Genomic DNA, 20352 nt, shown 5'->3' with positions numbered 1-20352 from the left:
AATCCGAAGGCGCGCAACTGAATCTGCCTCTGCCATTGACAATGCTGCGCGCGTGGCCAGCTCTTGTCTCTACTCGTTGTCGGCTGAGCCGACAGCTATAGTTCTCTGGCGAGAACGCGCTTCGCGCGCTTCTAGCCGAGACCTAAAAATCAGGCAAAATACAACGGAATACAAAAAGACTGAAGAGACAATTTACAGGAACAATTTAAACAATTGCAACAGTTTAAACGAAGACAGATAAACGGGCACAAAGACAGGACAGGCCTCAAACACATACCAGCAACAAGGTGAGTCGGGTCAGCGGCAGCGGCACAACAGCAGAGCTGCTGGCGGAGAGAGCAGGTCACAAAACGTTATGGAAAAAAAGTTTACTCCGCTCCATCCTTGAAAGTTTTGGGGTGATCCGTCAAGCAGGGGCTGAGAAAAAAGCGGGTCCCAAAACGCTGTTTCCCCATGTAGTTACCATAGGGAATTTTAGATACCACTTCAGCCTAAACTGCAGAAAGAAATTCTATAAAAAATCGGCACAAACCTAGATATTTACCTAGAAAGCATGCTTTTTGTGATTTAGTGTAAATCTGTTCGAGTTTGATACTGATCGGCGGAGGGGGCTTTTTTCCCGGCAGGCCGCCTCGCTCCCTAGGGAGCGAGAAGCTCGCACGAGTCCCGCAGGTGCTCGCTTTCTGAAGAGTAATGTTGCCAGCCACCAATATAGAACACGGGGACTCGGTCCAGAAAACTAGAAAAGGAGGAAAAAGGGGGCTAGATCTTAGCCTGAGGCTGGACGCTTGCAGGAGTCCTCACAAACCTCTTATTCCTGCAAGAATCCCGCAGGGGCACAGGGGTCGCGCTGGCTCCCATGGGACTGGAAAACCATTTAAAAGCAAAAGGAGGTGTGGATGTTTATGGTTAGTCAGGTTGCGCATGGCCAAAGTACATGTGAGGCTGGGGGTGGCCACCCACACAGGTTTGGGCGCATGGTTTGGGGATACCATAGTTTAAAACCCTAGAAATTCACTGAAAAAAACAAAGGCTAAAGTCAGAACATAGTTATGTATGGTAATAATATCTTACTGTACATTAAAAAAAACATAGAAATTCACTGGGAAAACCCCCCACAAAGGTTAAAGTGACATTATTACCATACCTAACAATAACTTTGACCATATAGACCTTTGTATTTTTCAGTGAGTATATACATATATTCACTAAAAAAACAAAGGTTGAATTAGCGTTATGGTTAGGCGAAAATGTCTGTTAGAACTTTACATTTTAACCTGGAAAAACACTGAAATTCACCAGATATAGTTAATAGAAGGAAATATTACTTATGCCCCCACCATGTGCAGTGTTGTCATCTAAGACGTAATTTTAAGTGTCGCATTGATGTTATGAGTGATGTCATAGAAACATGTCAAGAGTGATGTAATGTGTAAGGTAATAATGAGTGCATGGCAAAGGCGCAAAAGTTTCAGTTAACTATAACTGGTGAATTTCAGTGTTTTTTTTAAGTTTAAATGTAGCATTTAAGCTTACATGTTCACCTAACTTTAACATCATGTTAACCTTTTGTTTTTTCACTGAATATATAAATATAGATAGATGTATAGCACAGTCCTGTTCGCCACTGTGTGGTTATAATTAGGCCACAGTTTCCGTAGGAAGATGTTTTTTTGTGGTGCTAATTACTTTGGCAGCCTTTGGCGAATCTTCACAAAATTTTCCAAAAAACATTCATCCACCTCCGCTCTTTCCAGTAAAGTTTCGGGGTGATTCGTCAAGTGGGAGGCACGAAAATGGAAGGCCCCCAAATCGTTGTTTTCCTATTTTATTGCCTGTAAGATTTTTCTGTTACAGCTAGAGAAAACCCAGCAGTACGAAATTACTGTGAAAGTTAATAGGTCTTACCTATGTGAAATCTATTGGCTTTGTCAATTGTTATTTTTCACATGCGCATGACCTATTGTCTTTGACATTGCTTGTTTCTAATACACCTTGAACCTAATCTGCTTTTGTCTGCAGGCCTGTGTTGATGCTATACAAGTCAACAATAAGATGGAACACAGGGTCAACAGAAGCACACAGTGTTTGAGAGCAAGAAGGAGTGCGAGAAGAAGTAGGGGGAGAACCATACTAGGGCGACATCTGGAAAACACATGCATTCTCATGAACTGCTTCATGAAAAAGAGCAAATTAGTTATTGAAAAGCAGAAACAGGTGGAACCATAGAATGAGTCAATCAGAGAGGTATTAAAGAGCCCAGGCTCCGCAGCAAGGTCACAGACATGATTGACAGGTTAAAACAAATAAATCCAGTTAATAGAAATCAAGTAAATGTGAGTGACAAAACATAAAGGCAGTGGTAAGCAGTGGGTGGAATGCATTCCTAGGTAAGCTTTCAGCATATGTCCAATATGTGCTTGCAACAAGACAGTCTGGTAGGCTTAGACCTAAAAATAGGTATATTTGGACATTTGGTCCTGCAGGAGTCTTGTATTAAAAAAATTAATTATTTCCTGTTTTCAGTCCAATAGGACCAGTACTGGTCCTGCAGTACCAAGTGATCTGATTGGCTGGCTGCTACCTACAGAAAAATGTTGCAGTACCTGTTGGACAGGCCCCACGAAGGGCTCGCTCCCTCCCCGCATGACAGGGCCCAGACACCGGCTCTCCGGGGGCTACCCGCAGAAGCAACCCGCAACCCGTCCCCTCCGGGACGCCTGCTCCCGGATATCTCTGTGCCACGGGCCCGGGCCCCCGGCAGCCCCATTGCCCGGCCCAGCCGCCATCTTGGACACTGCACCACGCGGCCGCGTGGCCTCAGCTCGACCCCAACCCTGGGCCCGGCCAGGCCCGGCCATCCCGGCACCACCATCCATCCAGGAGGTGAACGGACCACTTGGCAGGCTAATGGGAGAAAGAAGTGTCGATGGCTCTCCCCCGCCAGGTGCCGATCGCCCCCAGCCTCCCCGGGTGCTGGCTCCACCCCCCTGCTGGGTGTCTGGACTCCCTCATCCCGGACCTCCCGACCTCCCAGTGCGAGGGTCCGGACATCAAAGGGCGCCAGACCTATAACCGAGGAGCCCCAGAGCAGGAAGGCAGTTGTATCCTGGAGTCGAGAGACACCGAGAAGAACTCATCCTTGACGGACTGCTGGCGCTGCCGCAGCCCTGCCTTGTGAACTATCGTCCTGCCTGCTGGCGCTGCCGCGGCCTTCTGCAACCTTCATCCTCGTGGGACCTGCTGGCGCTGCCGCGGCCCGTTGTAACTTCCATCTGCGCTGGGACCTGCTGGCGCTGCCGCGGCCCGTTGCCACCTACGATCTCTTCGGGACCTGCTGGCGCTGCCGCGGTCCGACCCATCCGACCGCCAAGCTCGAGGATTGTGAGCTACCGCCGTTTCACCTCAGTACCCGTAGGTACCAAGACTGTCCGCTACCCCCTTTCCCTACTAGAGACTAGAATTGAGAGGATCATCGTGTCCTGATCTCCTTGTATCGTACTACCTTACTTCAAGAACTGCCTATAAAAGGTGTTACTCTGATCTTCGTTTGGTGTCCATCTGTGGGGGGGGGGAAGTTACTTGTCTGTACGATCGCTGGAGACGGCCCTCACCGGAGGCCTCTCCCCTTGTGCTCGGCCGACCCTCCAGGTCCCCGTCTAACATTGGTGGCCAGCGGCGCGATCCGAACCAACCCGTAACCGTACAGAGAGTAACTCACCCTACGACTAATCCACAATGACGACCAGAGAGAGCGGATCTGCAGAGAAATTCCAGATGGAAAAACTGGAAGAGTACAACCACCGAGAGCTAAAACAATTTTGCATAGAACTAGGCATTGCCACCACCGGTCTGAGCACGAAAGAGGACTTCAAACACGCCCTAGAATCCTGGGCAGAGACAAATATCGCCGAAGCCCCGGAGACAAACACCACTCTGACGGAAGAAAGGAGAACGGATCTCTCCCGGGAAGAGATCCGAGAACGAGAGAAAAATAGACTACACGAGTTAGAGTTGGCACGGCTCAAATTAGACGGAGAATTGAAACTGGCAGAACAAAAGATGAACTTAGAACACTTACGGCTCCAAGAAGAGCGAGAGGAAAAGCAGAGACAGAGAGAACTCGAAGAAAAAAGACTGGCATACGAACACGAGTGCAAGCTAGCGGAGATAGAAATGCGCAAACAGAACAAAGACCTAGGGGTGCCCGAGCAACCGCGCCCCCCAGGTACTACCGAACAGAAGGTCCACATCCCCAAGGATGTGGTCCTTGAATACTATCGGAACGACGACATACAGCAGTGGTTCAAGGCCTACGAGATCGCCATGACTGCCCACCGGATCGCTCGAAGTGACTGGGGAGCCGGTCTATGGGGGAGGTTCGTCAATGAAGGCCGGGATGCCCTGCTGCAGCTTCCGGACCATCAAATGACGTCCTATGACCACATGAAGGCCCCCGGACCCCGCCAGGTGGCGGCTGCCGCCCTAGGAGAAGAGCAAGTCTCCGAAGAGCCCGAAGAGTATGAGCAGGAGCAGCCCGAGTGGGAACCTGCCGCCATGACCCTGGCCTGCCTAGGGGGAAGAGACCTGATCCCGCGGGCTCCCCTACCCGCCAACACCAGGAAATACAGCCAGTGGGTGAACATAAATGGGCGTAAGGCCGAAGCCCTGCGTGACACCGGGGCCAGTGTGACGGCCGTCCGTTGTCACCTGGTGACCCCAGAACAAATTCTGCCAAACGTTCTTTGCCCCGTCCGATCGGCCGACAATTCGGAGAGCCTGTGTCGGATGGCCTGCGTCCCCTTCGAATGGGGAGGAGTCTCCGGTATGTTAAAAGTGACTGTCCGCGATGATGCCCCCGTGGACTGCCTCCTGGGGAACGATCTCGAGAGTTCCCCGTGGGCAGCCGTTGAAAGAAGAGAGCACCTGGGGATGTTAGGCCTCCCGGGCTGGGCGTGCGTAACAACCCGGTCCATGGCCGCCGACACCATCCCTAGATCTGAAGAACCCGAATGGCCAGCACCTCCTCCCCCGATCGCTCCAGAGGTAGACTCCATCCTTACCGACACCCCGGAACAAACCCACGAAGAGCCCGCTCAGCCCCAAGACCTTCCGGACCTGGCTCAGTGGCGTCAGGAAGGGGGGCCCACCCAAGAACAATTCCGGCAAGAGCAAAAGACATGTCCCTCCCTCGAGGGACTGCGACAGCAAGCGCTCGCCCAGGGCACAGGAGACACCGCAGGGGCCCACTGGATCTATTGGGACAATGACCTACTGTACAGCGAACAAAGAATAGCGGAGCTGGGGGCCAGTCGAGTGCTAGTGGTGCCCCTCCGTTTCAGAGACTTCCTTCTGAACTTGGCCCATGATGTCCCCCTGGCTGGACACTTGGGGCAAGACAAAACATACAACCGACTGGTGACTCGCTTTTACTGGCCGAAAATGAGAAATGACGTCTCCACCCACTGCCGGTCCTGCCCGACCTGCCAGGCCAGCGGGAAGAGCGGCCGCAAACTCAAGGCACCTCTGCAACCATTCCCCGTTGTGACCACCCCGTTCGAACGGGTGGGAATAGACATTGTGGGGCCCCTGGACCCCCGGACAGCACAAGGGCATCGATTCATCCTGGTCCTGGTGGACCACGCCACCCGCTATCCTGAGGCGGTTCCCCTTCGAACTGTAACAGCACCAGTGGTAGGTCGAGCCTTAATGGGGATCTTCTCTCGAGTGGGCTTCCCCAGGGAAGTCGTCAGCGACAGGGGCACGAACTTTATTTCAAAATATATGAAATCCCTATGGCAACAGTGCGGAGTCACCTACCAATTCACAACCCCCTATCACCCGCAAGGAAACGGACTGGTCGAGCGATTCAACCGCACTCTCAAGGGGATGATCATGGGGCTGGAAGAAGCCCTACGCCGCCAGTGGGACGTGCTACTACCGTGCCTCCTCTTCGCCTACCGAGAAGTCCCCCAGAAGTCCCTCGGCTTCAGCCCTTTCGAACTCCTGTACGGACACCCTGTTCGCGGGCCTCTCAGCCTAGTTAAAGAAGAGTGGGAAATGGCCCCCCTGAAGACCCCTCCAGACGTCTACAAGTACCTCCTGACCCTTCGTAATCAGACCCGCGATTCAGAGAGCTCGCCAAAGCCAATCTTGAAGCCAGTCAGGAGGACATGAAGAAGTGGTACGATCAACATGCCTCCTCCATCGAATTCGAGCCTGGCCAGCAGGTATGGGTGATGTCCCCCATCGAACCTTGTGCCTTACAGGACAAATGGACGGGGCCCTTCAAGGTGATCGAGCGTAAGAGCCCCGTCACCTACCTCATCGACATGGAATCCCACAGGAACCCCCTCCGGGTCTTCCACGCCAACAGACTCAAACCCACTTCGTGCGCTCGGAGCTCAGCCTGCTGATGGCTACGGACAGTGGGGCGGAAGAGGACTCCGAGCCCCTCCCTGACCTACTGGGGGCCGGGGAAAAAGATGATTCAGTGGACGGGGTCCAACTCTCCGAGGCTCTGACCCCGGAGCAGCGCCAAGACTGTCGGGCCCTCCTGCTGCAATTTGCAAACCTGTTCTCCCTCACACCCGGGGTCACCCCCTGGTGTCTGCACGACGTGGACACTGGCGACAGTCCTCCTATCCGACACCGGCCGTACCGAGTACCAGATCGGGTACGCACCTGCATCCAAGAAGAAGTCTCCAAGATGCTCGCACTCGGAGTCATCGAACCCTCGGACAGCCCCTGGGCCAGCCCGGTTGTACTGGTCCCCAAAGCTGCGGCCCCGGGCACCACGCCCGAGCTCCGGTTCTGCGTCGACTATCGGGGTCTGAACGCTGTCACCCGAACCGACGCTCACCCCATCCCCCGAGCCGACGAACTAGTTGACCGCATGGGGGCGGCCCGCTACCTAAGCATCTTCGACCTGACGGCGGGTTACTGGCAGATCGGCCTCACCCCCAGGGCACAAGAACGATCCGCTTTCTCCACCCCGGATGGACACTACCATTTCAGAGTGATGCCATTCGGCATGAAAAACGCTCCAGCCACGTTTCAACGACTTGTGAACCAGGTATTGGCGGGCCCCGAAGAGTTCAGCGCCGCATACCTGGACGACATCGCGGTGTATAGCCGCCACTGGTCAGACCACCTCCGCCACCTCCGAGGGGTCCTGCAGGCCCTCCAACGGGCCGGCCTCACAATCAAGGCCAGCAAGTGCCAAATCGGCCAGGGGTCCGTGACCTACCTCGGACACCAAGTGGGGAGCGGTCTGGTGGCCCCCCTCCAGCTCAAGATCGCTGCCATCCAGTCCTGGCGCCCCCCCGTAACCCAAACCGAGGTCCGAGCCTTCTTGGGGCTCACCGGATACTATCGGCGGTTCGTAAAGGACTATGGCAGCATTGTGGGGCCCCTCACGGAACTCACATCCAAGACCAACCCAAAAACAGTCAACTGGACTCCCGACTGTCAAGCGGCCTTCGAGAGGCTGAAGGCCGCCATGTGCACCGCTCCTGTGCTCCAGGCCCCCGACTACAGCCGTGGGTTCATCGTCCAGACTGATGCCTCAGACCATGGCATCGGGGCCGTCCTCTCCCAACTGAACCCCGAGGGAGTCGACCAACCAGTGGCCTTCATCAGCAGACGCCTCCTGCCCCGAGAACAGCGCTGGAGCACCATTGAGCGAGAGGCCTTCGCAGTAGTATGGGCCCTCAAGAAGCTCCGGCCTTACCTCTTCGGAACCCACTTCCGGGTACAAACAGATCATCGGCCCCTGCAATGGCTAATGCAAATGCGGGGGGAGAACCCCAAACTATTGCGATGGTCCATCTCCCTGCAGGGGATGGACTTCACTGTGGAGCATCGCCCTGGCCAAGACCACGCCAACGCGGATGGCCTGTCCCGCTTTTTCCGCCTCGACGAGGAGAGTCCCCAAGAGGATGGGTGACTCTCCTCGCCTTCAGCTGGGGGGGACGCATGTTGGACAGGCCCCACGAAGGGCTCGCTCCCTCCCCGCATGACAGGGCCCAGACACCGGCTCTCCGGGGGCTACCCGCAGAAGCAACCCGCAACCCGTCCCCTCCGGGACGCCTGCTCCCGGATATCTCTGTGCCACGGGCCCGGGCCCCCGGCAGCCCCATTGCCCGGCCCAGCCGCCATCTTGGACACTGCACCACGCGGCCGCGTGGCCTCAGCTCGACCCCAACCCTGGGCCCGGCCAGGCCCCGCCATCCCGGCACCACCATCCATCCAGGAGGTGAACGGACCACTTGGCAGGCTAATGGGAGAAAGAAGTGTCGATGGCTCTCCCCCGCCAGGTGCCGATCACCCCCAGCCTCCCCGGGTGCTGGCTCCACCCCCCTGCTGGGTGTCTGGACTCCCTCATCCCGGACCTCCCGACCTCCCAGTGCGAGGGTCCGGACATCAAAGGGCGCCAGACCTATAACCGAGGAGCCCCAGAGCAGGAAGGCAGTTGTATCCTGGAGTCGAGAGACACCGAGAAGAACTCATCCTTGACGGACTGCTGGCGCTGCCGCAGCCCTGCCTTGTGAACTATCGTCCTGCCTGCTGGCGCTGCCGCGGCCTTCTGCAACCTTCATCCTCGTGGGACCTGCTGGCGCTGCCGCGGCCCGTTGTAACTTCCATCTGCGTTGGGACCTGCTGGCGCTGCCGCGGCCCGTTGCCACCTACGATCTCTTCGGGACCTGCTGGCGCTGCCGCGGTCCGACCCATCCGACCGCCAAGCTCGAGGATTGTGAGCTACCGCCGTTTCACCTCAGTACCCGTAGGTACCAAGACTGTCCCGCTACCCCCTTTCCCTACTAGAGACTAGAATTGAGAGGATCATCGTGTCCTGATCTCCTTGTATCGTACTACCTTACTTCAAGAACTGCCTATAAAAGGTGTTACTCTGATCTTCGTGTGGTGTCCATCTGTGGGGGGGGGGGGAGTTACTTGTCTGTACGATCGCTGGAGACGGCCCTCACCGGAGGCCTCTCCCCTTGTGCTCGGCCGACCCTCCAGGTCCCCGTCTAACAGTACCCATTATGGGACTCTGCCCCAATCTCCTAGAAATGTTTCATAAAAAAGGTATTAGGGCAGGGTACAGAGAGCTCTTGTTGGGGGTGCAGAAGGCCAGAGAGACCCAAGACCCAAAAATATAAAAATCGTGCCACCAGTACTGCAGTACTTCCACAGCACCCAGTGTGACCCTCAAGTGGAGTAGTGCAGTACTCCCTTGGGAGTCGCTGCTCAAGCTTCACTCCATGGTATTGCGCAGTCCTCTCCAGGGAAGCTTGCATGGTACCATCTGGTGAAGCTTAAGCGTGGTGGCGTAAAAAAAATGAAATACATTAAGAAGTAAAATGGGATTTGGAGTTCCAGGGGATGTTGTCTGCTTGCAACGAGGGGTTGATGTCTACAGGGGGATTGCTGCTGGGCCTAGCCGAAGGCTTCAGGGTTCAGGCCAGGCCCTGCGTTCAACCTCTCGCTACTCACAGCCGAAGGCCATGTGCAGCGGGGTTTGGCCACACATGGAGGGTTGGGCGGACTAGTCCTGCAGTCCTCTCAGCAGTGCACAGCAAAGGCTCGCCAAAGGCCAGTCCCTGCTTCCAACTGAAAGCCGTGCTCAATAGAAGAGTTGACTGAATTGGATTAAAAACCCCAAAAGTTCACTGAAAAAGCAAAGGTAAAAGTGACTTTATAGTTATGTACTGTAATAAGATCTTACCTTATGTTAATAAACCCTCCGTAATTCACAGGAAAAAAAGGTTAAAGTGATGTTATAGTGTGGTATGGTAATAAGATCTTAGCTCACGTTAAAAAAAACCCTAGTAATTCATTGGGGAAAAAACCCAGTAGGTTAATGTGACGATGTAGTTGTGTTGAAATGACACAAAAACGAATGTTTAAAAACAAAAGAAAAACACTACAATTCACCAGTTATGATCTGCTTAGCTAACTATTTATTTATTTTTGAAAGTTTTATATAGCGCGAACAAGATCTTTGCAGATATCAGAGCGCTTTACAAACGAAGGTTATAGCATGTGAGTACATAACAATTGGGGTGGGGAAGGTACATGTGGGAGCATAGTCTGATTCAGCAGCATAGTCAGATCAGACAGATACATCAATAATGATACAGGTACAAATAGGTAATAGCGTAAACAATCAGGAAAGTCAATAATACGAGTCATACAAAAATGCAAAAGATCAGTAGAACTGAATGGTACATTGACTGTAAATATCATACCCAGTAATAATTCAGGTGTATTTAGCCATGAGGATAGCTTTTACTTCTTTCTTAAAAAGTATGGTGGAGGAGATGAGCCTGGTTTCGGGGGGGAGTGAGTTCCAGATCCTGGGTGCCATTCCTGAGAAGGAGCGTTTATAGGTTTTTTCCTTGCGAAATCTTTGGGGCTTTAGCAAGAGATTGTTTGTGCCTCTAGTGTTCCTGGAGCCTCCAGAAATCGTCAGCTTCTGAGCGAGGTATCCAGGTGAGCTCAGGTGGACAGCCTTGTGCGTCATGCAGGCGATTTTCAGATGTATTCTGGCTTCAAAAGGCAGCCAGTTCAGGGATTTCAGATCAGGGGAGATGTGTGAATGTTTTTTTGATCCAGTGATGAGTCTCGCTGCGGCGTTTAGAGAAGCTCTTATGGGTGCCGTAGTAGTTAGGGGGAGACCGCAGAGGGCGATGCTGCCGTAGTCTATTCGAGGGATGACTAGTGCTTGTACCGCAGTATGGAAATCTTTGGCTGGGAGGAAGGGTTTGAGTTTCCTTAAGGTATTGATCTGGTAGTTTGCACCCTTAGTTGCTTTGTTGATGTGTTCCTGCATGTTGAGGTTGGTGTCGAGTGTTATGCCTAAAGATTTTGCTAAGTCCACGATGGTAGGATGAACATTGAGTGCCGTTAGGTGTTTAAGCCAAATTTGAGCGGTAGTGATTTTCGCGGGAGGTGAGATCAGGAGGATCTCTGTTTTAAGGGCATTGAGTTTAAGATGATTAGCGGCCAGCCATGATTGGGTGCTTCTGATCGTTGAATTCAAGAGCATAATGTCTTTGGGTGATTGTAGTTTGAGATAAAGTTGGGTGCATCGGCGTACATGTGGAAGTGAACATTGGATTCTTGTAGCAAGGTGGTGAGCGGCTCCATAACTAGGTTAAACAAAGTAGGGGATAGGGAGGATCCTTGTGGGACGCCTAGCGATACAGGTATTGGCGAAGACATCAGGTTGTTACTCTTGAATTTCTGCGATCTGTTGTGGACGTGAACCACTTGAGCACAGTTCCAGATTGACCCATTCTTGTGTTTAATAGATCGAGTAGATTCTCATGTTTGACGGTGTCGAATGCAGAAGAGAAATCAAGAAGGATGAGGAGGCAGGTATCGTTTTGATCTAGGATTTGGAGGGCGTCGTCAATTATGTGAGTCATAGCAGTTTCTGTACTGTGGTCTGCTCTGAAGCCTGATTGATGAGGGTTGAGTAGATCAAACTGATTGATGTGTTTAGTCAATTGTATTTGTGCGCATTTTTCCAACAGTTTGGCAAGAGTCGGAATATTGGTAATGGGACGGTAATTGTTTAGATCAGAGGGGTCGGCTGAAGGTTTCTTTAATAGAGGTGTGACTTGTCCAACTTTGAGGGAGTCGGGGATGGTCCCTTGTTGGAGTGAACTGTTGATGATTTTAGTCCAGAGTGGGAGGAGCGACGGGATAAGGTCTTTGACAGCGTTGGCAGGAAGGGGGTCCGAGAGGTGATTGGCTGGTTTCACAGTGCTGAGCAGTCTACCAATTTCTTCTTCCGAATAGGTGACAAAGGATGACCATGTAGCATTGTTTTTTAGTTCAGTGGGAGCTGTGCAGTGGAGTTTGGGGTAAAGACTTACGTCAATGAGGAGATCGTTCTTTATGTTGTCGGTTTTTTGGGTAAAGAAAGAGGCGAAGTCTTCACAGGTGGGTGCTTCGCCCAAAGTGCTGAGTGGTTGAGGTTGTTCCTTGGACTGTGTTCTGATTAGCTCAAACAGCTTTCTCGGACGATTTTTGGCTTGGTCGAGCTGACGGCTGAAGAAGTCTGATTTTGAGCGTTTTATTTTCCTGAAGTAGGCATTTCTCTTTTTCTTCAGCGTTTTTAAATGCAGTGCGGAGGGAGCTGATCTCCAGGTGCGCTCTGCCATTCGCATGGCCCGTCTATCGTGGATATATGACGGTACAACGCGTACCGTCACAACGCATACCTTTACAACGCGGCCGTGACAACGCAAGTCGTTACCACGACTTGCGTTGGGGGGGCGCGGATTTCGAATAGTTTAATTTACTATTCTAACACCAGTCCCCGTGGACCCTAGGGAAGGTGTTAGGATAGTAAATTAACTATTTTTAGACCTTGAGCGCCCTCCAGCGCAAGTCGTGGTAACGACTTGCGTTGTCACAGCCGCGGTGTAAAGGTACCGCGTTGTGAAAACATCGTTGTAAACGATGTTTACCGTCTATCGTCATTGAGACTCCCATCGTACCAAGGATTGGACATTTTTGTGGAGGCTCTTTTTAGCTGCATGGGTGCAGCTTCATTAACTATAGAGGTCATAGCGTTGAGATAGTGATCCGTCAAGGATTGGACATCCGTAGCGCCGATAGGAGGAAGTAGAAGGTTGCAGCTGTTGGGGGGTAGAGAATTTGAGTTGTTTTTTCAGGTCTCTTTTCCAGACTTTGGGCTTGAAGGACTGAGCCGGGTTAAATTTGACTTTTTCATTGATGAAGAATGTGACAATATGATGGTCTGACCAGTCACAGGGTTGGATAGATTCGAGTTGGATAGAGTCCTCTTTGGAGATGATAAGGTCAAGGATAGAGCCTTTCTCGTGTGTCGGGCTGTTGCATATTTGGGTGAGGTCCAGGGCGTCGAGGAAATGTTTAAGACTATTTACCACTGCGTCATTATGATCGTTCCAGTGGAGGTTGAAGTCACCAAGGTATATTTGTGTGAGTTGTCGCCCGGAATTGGTTGTGATCAAATCCATGATTTGTTGCGAGAAGGTAAGGTTTTGTGCAGGCATACTTGTAATGGTGTCAGGTCTATAGATTCAAGATATGTATTGTTAGGCGCCTTGATGCCTTCGGGTTACTGTCTGCGCGTTATAAATTTTATTCAATCAATCAATCAAGGTTGTCCCCTGGTGGGTGGTAAATGCCGTGAAGAGAGCATATCGGTTTGCCCCCACTGATAATATCGAGGCAGATGTATTCACAGGAGGTTGGGGAGGGTAGGGAGGGAGAGGTTACTTTCAGGACAGAGAGGTTACTCCTGTGTATACATGCGATTCCACCACCTTTTTGACCAACCCTGTCTAGTCTAGTGATGTGGTAGTTGGGGGGAACCAGTATGTCCATTATAGGTGTAGAGGATTCAGTTAGCCAGGTTTCAGTCATGATGATTAGGTCAAGGTCCAGTGTTAAGATGAGATCAGCGATTGCGGAGGAGTGCCTAGAGGCCGATCTGCAGTTGATGAGGGTGCATTTGAGACGGGGTGTGTCGAGGGTGGAAGGGGGTTCTAGGGAGAGAGGGACTTTTCTCAGATTACTAAGGATAGAAATTCTATTGTTTAGAGTGGGGGGTGTAAGGGGGTTTGGATGAATTGTTGGAATGGCGCGGAAGGTGGTGGGTAAGTTGCTATGGGGAGCTGGGTCGTAGGAGCGGAGGAGGGTGACTGTGTCGAGGTCCGATAGTGGGTTGCAGGAGCGATGGGGACGGTTTCCACGATTACGAACAGGGATTGAGGTCCAGCGCGGGGGGGCGTTGAGTGGGAGCGGCAGCCGACCGGGTGGAGGTCCTGTTGGGATGGGTGGTGCTGGTGGAGTGTGTGCCGAGTAATTGTTTAATGATGTGAATGTCTTCTTTGAGCTTGAGGAGGGTGGTGGGTGAGGAGTGACTGGCATGCGTGCAGAGTAGTTGTTTGATGATGTGAATGTCTTCTTTGAGCTGGAGGAGGGAGGCCATAACGTAGTCTGGTGTGGGATGTGTGTTGGCGGTGGGGGTGGGAGGGTTGGGGGCGCATGACCTAGGGGGGAGGTTGGTGGTATGGAAGAGGGTATTGGTGGTAGGCGGAGGGTGCATGGTGGAGGATGGGCGTGTGTTAGTGGTGATGGGGCGCATGTAGGGTGGTGGGGGGTGAGAAAATGTAAATGTACAGGAATTTATATAGCGCAAATCACCAAGCGGTTTCTAAGCGCTTGCTTAGGGAACCCGTCCTGGTATTCCCCTGTGAGATAACCCCGGCAGGGTATCCGCAAGGTGAAAGCCAGGCATCCCGCCGCGAGGGGCCGTTGTGGAGATTAAGCAAGCTATTGCCCAGAGTCGCAGAGTGTGAACCCGTGAATCGAGTAGGCACCGGAGCGAGAATTGTCGAGTCCATGGACATTTTTTTAGGACTCAAGACCCCGCCGAGCTGGGAATTGAACCCTGGTCCCGGGCTGCCCTTTGCTTCCAGGTCTGCCTCCTCTAACCAGTGAGCCACACTTCTCCACTGAATGGGGGGGGGAAATGTTGTATATGGTTCTTTTTTGATGAGGCGGAGTTGAATTGAAAGAGGCGGCTTGTTCTGTGTGCTTAGTCAATGGGTGGAAGTGGGGGCTGAGAATGGGGGGGGATGAAGGGTGGGGTTTGTCTGTGTGTGTGTCGATCTGGTGCTGTACTAGGTTAGGCGGATTGTGGGTGGGAGCTGTGGTGTCATGGGTGAAAAGGATGGGAGTGTGGGCTGGTGTACGGGGGGAGGGGGTACGGCTGGTGTATGTGGGGGACAGATCTATGCCAGTGACTGAGGGGTGCGGGGTAACAACAGTAGATGGGTGCATGACTAATGTGCCGGTGGTAGAGGAGAGGCGCGCCACATTTTGTGGCTGAGCTGGGTTAGAGGCGTTGTGGTTGGGGGCTGTGGTGTCAAGGGTGAAAGGAATGGGAGTGGTATGAATGAAGGTCAGGGTGTTGGTGGGTGGGGAGGGGGTGCAGCTGGTGAGTGTGGGGGAGTGTTCTAAGTCTGTGATTGATGAGTGTGAGGTGGCTGCGGTAGATGGGTGGGTGACGACGGTGCCGGGGGTGGAGGAGAGGTGCGTGTCGTTTTGGGGCTGGGTTAGGATGAAGTGGTTATTGTTGTGGGCTGTGGAGTCAAGGGTGATCGGACTGAGAGTGCTATGAGTGGGGGTCCGCGGATTGGAGAGGTGCTGTATGAAAGTGGGGAACAGGTTGTCTAGTAGTTCCAGGTTCCTGTCTGTGGATTGGATTAGGACAATCCCATTGTTATAGATAGTGATGGTGGTTCTGCCCGGGAAGAGATGGGATGGAGTGATGGAGAGTGTTCGGCCATGAGCGGATTTCCTGGAGTTGGAGACGGTGAGTAAAGAGAGGAACGTTTTTCTCCATTGGGCTCTGCGTGTGGTGTGGAAGATCATATCAATGTTTACGGCACCCTTGACCGGTGAGAAGTAGGTGTCTGCAAAGGGAGTTTCAGGGTGAGACCTCAGTAAGTTGTGTTTAAAGCGTTTAGCGGCTTTTTTGGTGAGTGTGGGTGGGTAGTTGATTCTATATGTGTGCTTGCCGATGAGCTCCATGTTGGGATGACGGAATAGGTAGGTGTGGGCGGGCGCCCGGTAATCGACGGTTGTAGTGTGGTGGGTGCGGGTTGCACAGATGCAGGGTGCACAATAATGATATACGGGAGCACAATACAGGCGCCTACACTAAAAACCAGTTGCATGGACCAACAATGACACTAGTGAGCAACCAAAGTATATGAGGTAGCAGTTGGTGCATACAGGAATAAAACTAGGAATGGGAGCAGGTTACATAGATGTAACGGGTCTATGTGAGCAATTAGTCGGTGCATTACAGGGGTAAAAAGTGAAGTCGGTGTCGGTTGCAAACGTGTACAGAGTACAATGTCATTATAATACTGACGATATACTAGCATGAATTACCGATGCAGACAGTAAAATACCTGAATCAAAAGTGACAATAGTGAAGAGTCCAAAAAAGAGTGGTCAAAAATCGATGAGGTATATGGGTCAGTAACAAAATAGAGCTGCAGCAGAAGTTATATGTTGTATAACATAGTGAGTAGTCAATAATAAGTGAGGTACAAGAGTCCGTAGCCAAAATACTGAGTAGTCAAATAGTGTCAAATAGTAGTCAAATAGTGAGTAGTCAATAACAAATGAGGTACATGAGTCAATAGCCAAAATACAGTTGCAACCAAAAATTATATGAGACCAAAAATGCCCCTAGTGAGCAGCCAGAATATGTGAGGTAGCAATCGGTGCATACAGATGAAGAAGTGGAATGTGCAGGATACAATTAGGAATATAGACATATGAGACCAACAGTGACCATAGTGAGCAGCCAAAATATGAGGTAGCAATCGGTGCATACAGGTGAAGAAAAAGTGGAATGTGCAGGATACAATTAGGAATATAGACATATAATACCACTGTAAGAGGCAGACACCCTGTCTTCGTCTGGCATGTAAACATATGATGTAAATATATGAGGTAACATCGGTGCATTACAGGTGAGGACAGAGTGATATGTGCAAGATCCAACTAGGAATATAATGCCCTTGTAAATAAAATACCACTGTAAACATATAATATAATAACATATAGTATAGTAACATATAATACTACTGTAGAAAGGCAGACACTCAGTCCTGAGGAATGACTAGCGTAAATAAAATACCACTGTAAACATATAATATAATAACATAACACACTATAACTTGTGTACCTGGCAAGCACTGTTTGTGACCTCACATATTATATCACTCATGACAATTATATCACTCATGACAATTTAAATGACATAATTGATGGCATCACTGATAGCATCTCAAATTACATCATACCTTTAACATAACTTATTTTTTCAATTAATCTTTTTAAGAGAGAGCGTTGTTTGTGCATATATTATTAGCATGACCTCCTTAGCCGTGGCTTTACTTGAAGTGTCATTCATATGAAGGATCAGCCCACATGACAGCCATTTGGTGTATCAAGTCTGTCATTTACATTGGGCGCAGCCAATACCAAGAGGCAATGTGGCGCGACTTGACAAAGTTCCCTCCATGAGCTGTTGACAGAGGCTGGTGGGACTTTCCATGACACCGCTGTCTCCTAGAACACTCTCTTTGGGTTGTCCGCTTCCTCTGGAGGCTACCTCACAGGCTGGGGGCCTCTTCCACTGAACAGTCACTCCTCCTGTAGGGCCAGGTACACTCCTTCCCTCTCTCAGTAGGCAGGCATCTTGATACTGCAAAGTAGACCCTCAGCTACTCGAGTAGAAAGGTTAGACTTCAGGTGATGTCTCCTCACCTCTGGGAGACTGCCTGTCAGGCTGACAGAAGCTTTTTAAACACACCGTAGAGCATTCCCTTCATTGGTCAAGAAGAATGTGGGACTGTAACCAAGTGGAGTGGTTTGGATCCCACTTGAATTCACATTTTCCAGATAAGGAGCTGTGGATCCAATCGCTCAATCTTCAAAACCATTTTGAGGTCATTTTTTTCTAGTGTCCTACACAGGCTTCTCTATACCCAGCCTTTGTGTAAAAGTAATACTTCTCACTGCAGGTAGCACTGGAACTCTATCCAAGCAGGATCACCCTAAACAGGCACAGTGAAGTGTGAGTTTTTTGTACCTGGCCATAAAAAGTAATCTGAGACATACGAAAGGCCGGGATATGCCCAGAAACATATTCACCATGAACAACAAGCCCTACAATTCCATCCTTGAGCCCTGCCATCTACCATACTATTCGCAGCCCCTTGCTAACTAAGTCTTCATGGAATTTCCAAAGGTAATCCTGTCTTCATCTTTCTCACGTTCCTGTATTAGTCTCAACCCTCCAGTCACAGGAACGCAGGCAATACACTTTCACTGTCTGGGGAAGCTATCCTCATTCTTCACAATTTGCCAATATTTAACCAGGGGCATAGAGAATGCATCCCATTTATTTGGTACTCTCATTCACCCACACAGTCATGCTACTACACATGTACTATATGTGTACTTTACAGGAAAATGCAGTTGACATACACACAGGATGTCAACACAAGGTTCTGCTTTTCACATAAAAGCAGACCTTTACACAAGAAGGATCAGAAGGTCGCACACTCACTGACACAAATAAAACGGTCAGATTGACAAGCATTATTTCTTTCTTTCTTTCACTTACGGTTCTCTACGGTGGGTCAAATTAAAGGAGGAACCTAAAAATTGCATTGAATGATCATTTACGAGATACTGTATTATGCCCAAGTACGGATTAAAACTGAACGAGCATACAATCATGGGATACAATGCACACTACCTTGAATACACAGTAAATCACATCACTTATCAGTATGGTTGAGCCAACCATCCTTGCCATTTTCTGGTAACGGTCATATTGGGATGTGGCATAGGGATTAGCGTATTTTCTGCTATCCTATCAAATAATTGAGAGGACCCCCTTTCTTCGCGATTCCTGAAATTCTATTTCTCTTTTCTTTCCCTCCCTATATATAGCTTTTTCCCTTCTTCTTTTTCCTTTTCCCTCCTTTTTTCCTCTTCCTTAATATATTACAGATGTATATTATTTGTCACATACTGATTTATATTTACTATATTGTTTTGTAACCTATGAAATTGCCTATCTTTGATCTCCAATAAAAAATTATGACACAAATAATTGAGAGGACACGGTTATAACGAGAATTGGTGTTGTACCAACAAATATCTTTTTTTTAGCCCTTTTGAACGATTCTGTACGTTTTGTTCTGAAATCTGATAGAATGTATTTCCAAGTCTGCACCAGATACATGCTGGTGTAAATTTGATGCTTGGATTAGTGTGGTAAATCTACACATACATATTTGTAAATGCCCAGTGATTACTATTATGCTGGTGGTGACCATTTGTCCGAACAAGATCATGAGATAATCCTAGTCGTAACGTGCGTGTCTTGCCTTGCGTGCATCGCACACAAACGCAATGAACTGCACCTCTGTAATTCACAAGTGCTGAGTGCATGCATCCATTTTCTCCAGATCTAAGCATGCTTTATTCCTGGAAAAAGCTTTATGACCCAACTCCTGTGTTCCTACCACTACAATCTTTTCAAGGCCCATGGTTGGTTTATTGATGTTTCTTCTTACCCGTGAGTCAATGCATGCTTTCACTATGCACAAAGGGGAGTTTTTGTTAGTGTTCATCTTTTCTAAATGCTTGCTGAAAGAAAATTACTTTAAAAAGAATCAATTTCGTTAATTTCCCATGTTGTACCCTCCTGAGGAACTGTTGACCTAGTTTCACTGTTAAGGTATTTTTCCAATTAAAGTGATAATCTCAGCTTCTCACTATGCTGTCCAAGGTTCAGTCTATTCGCATCACTGGGAAAACATTCATAGGCAAGGGGAAGGCCACTGGATGTTCTCAACATCATTCCGCGGATACCTTTTAGATGCTTCCATTTGCTACATCGACCAAACCTTAGTCAAGTGGGATCAAACGGGAAGTCACAGGTATTGTATACAGACACAAAACACTATTACAGGCAATACAGATAGACTAAGTTTAGAACAAGGACACCACATTACAGGAGAGGTATAGATACACTGGCAGGATGTCCCACAGCTACAGCCTCTAACTAGCATTCTAGAAGTAAAGACACAATCAGAAGTGGGTCAGCAGTGGGAACATAACATTACCTCTCCAACATTACCTCTTCTGATCAAAACCTATGTGCCATTCATCGACAGTCATCATGAGTGGCACCCCTGCCTATCTGGCTGGAAAGCTCACCAGTTCCGGGCACTCTCTGCACACCTGTAGCCGTGACACAACCAGACTGGAAGCAAATATTGCAAAAAGTGAAAACGAGGCAACTGCCTTGTCAGTGTATGCACCCCAGATCTGGAATGACATCCCCATATCCATCAAGATTGTCCCAGACCTGCACCAATTTAGGAAGGAGCTGAAGACACACCTCTTTAAATAACTTTTACATCATGACACAGTAAAAGTACACTTTCACTCTCAGAAACAAGCCTTCTCTCCAATTATGGTGACTGTATATTAGACCCGCGCATTAGACCCTGTACAACCCTTTGCTGTCTTTCGTAGAGGTACCATGGTATGTAAATACCAAAAACATACATGCATTACCTCTCCAGCACAATTCCCTCTTCTCACCAGTCCCTCTACAATACCATGCCCTTTTTGCCATTACTTACCTTACCTAACCTTACCTAACCTTACCTCGCCTTACCTAAAATAATTAGCAATGGTGGAATTTAATGAAAAGATTGATACTAAGGTTATGGTAGA

The 20352-nt window shown here is 49.8% G+C and overlaps 1 protein-coding gene across 3 annotated transcripts in view; it reads left to right on the top strand.

Moving 5' to 3' along the window:
- POMGNT2 (protein O-linked mannose N-acetylglucosaminyltransferase 2 (beta 1,4-)) overlaps positions 1–20352 on the top strand; it is a 140856-nt gene that overhangs the window by 94585 nt on the left and 25919 nt on the right. The window lies entirely within an intron of this gene.

The sequence above is a fragment of the Lissotriton helveticus genome, chromosome 10 (genome assembly GCF_964261635.1).
Source record: "Lissotriton helveticus chromosome 10, aLisHel1.1, whole genome shotgun sequence".
NCBI classification, from domain to species: domain Eukaryota; kingdom Metazoa; phylum Chordata; class Amphibia; order Caudata; family Salamandridae; genus Lissotriton; species Lissotriton helveticus.
Note: the sequence above shows the minus strand (reverse complement) of the source record. Positions and strands in the feature narration are given on the sequence as shown.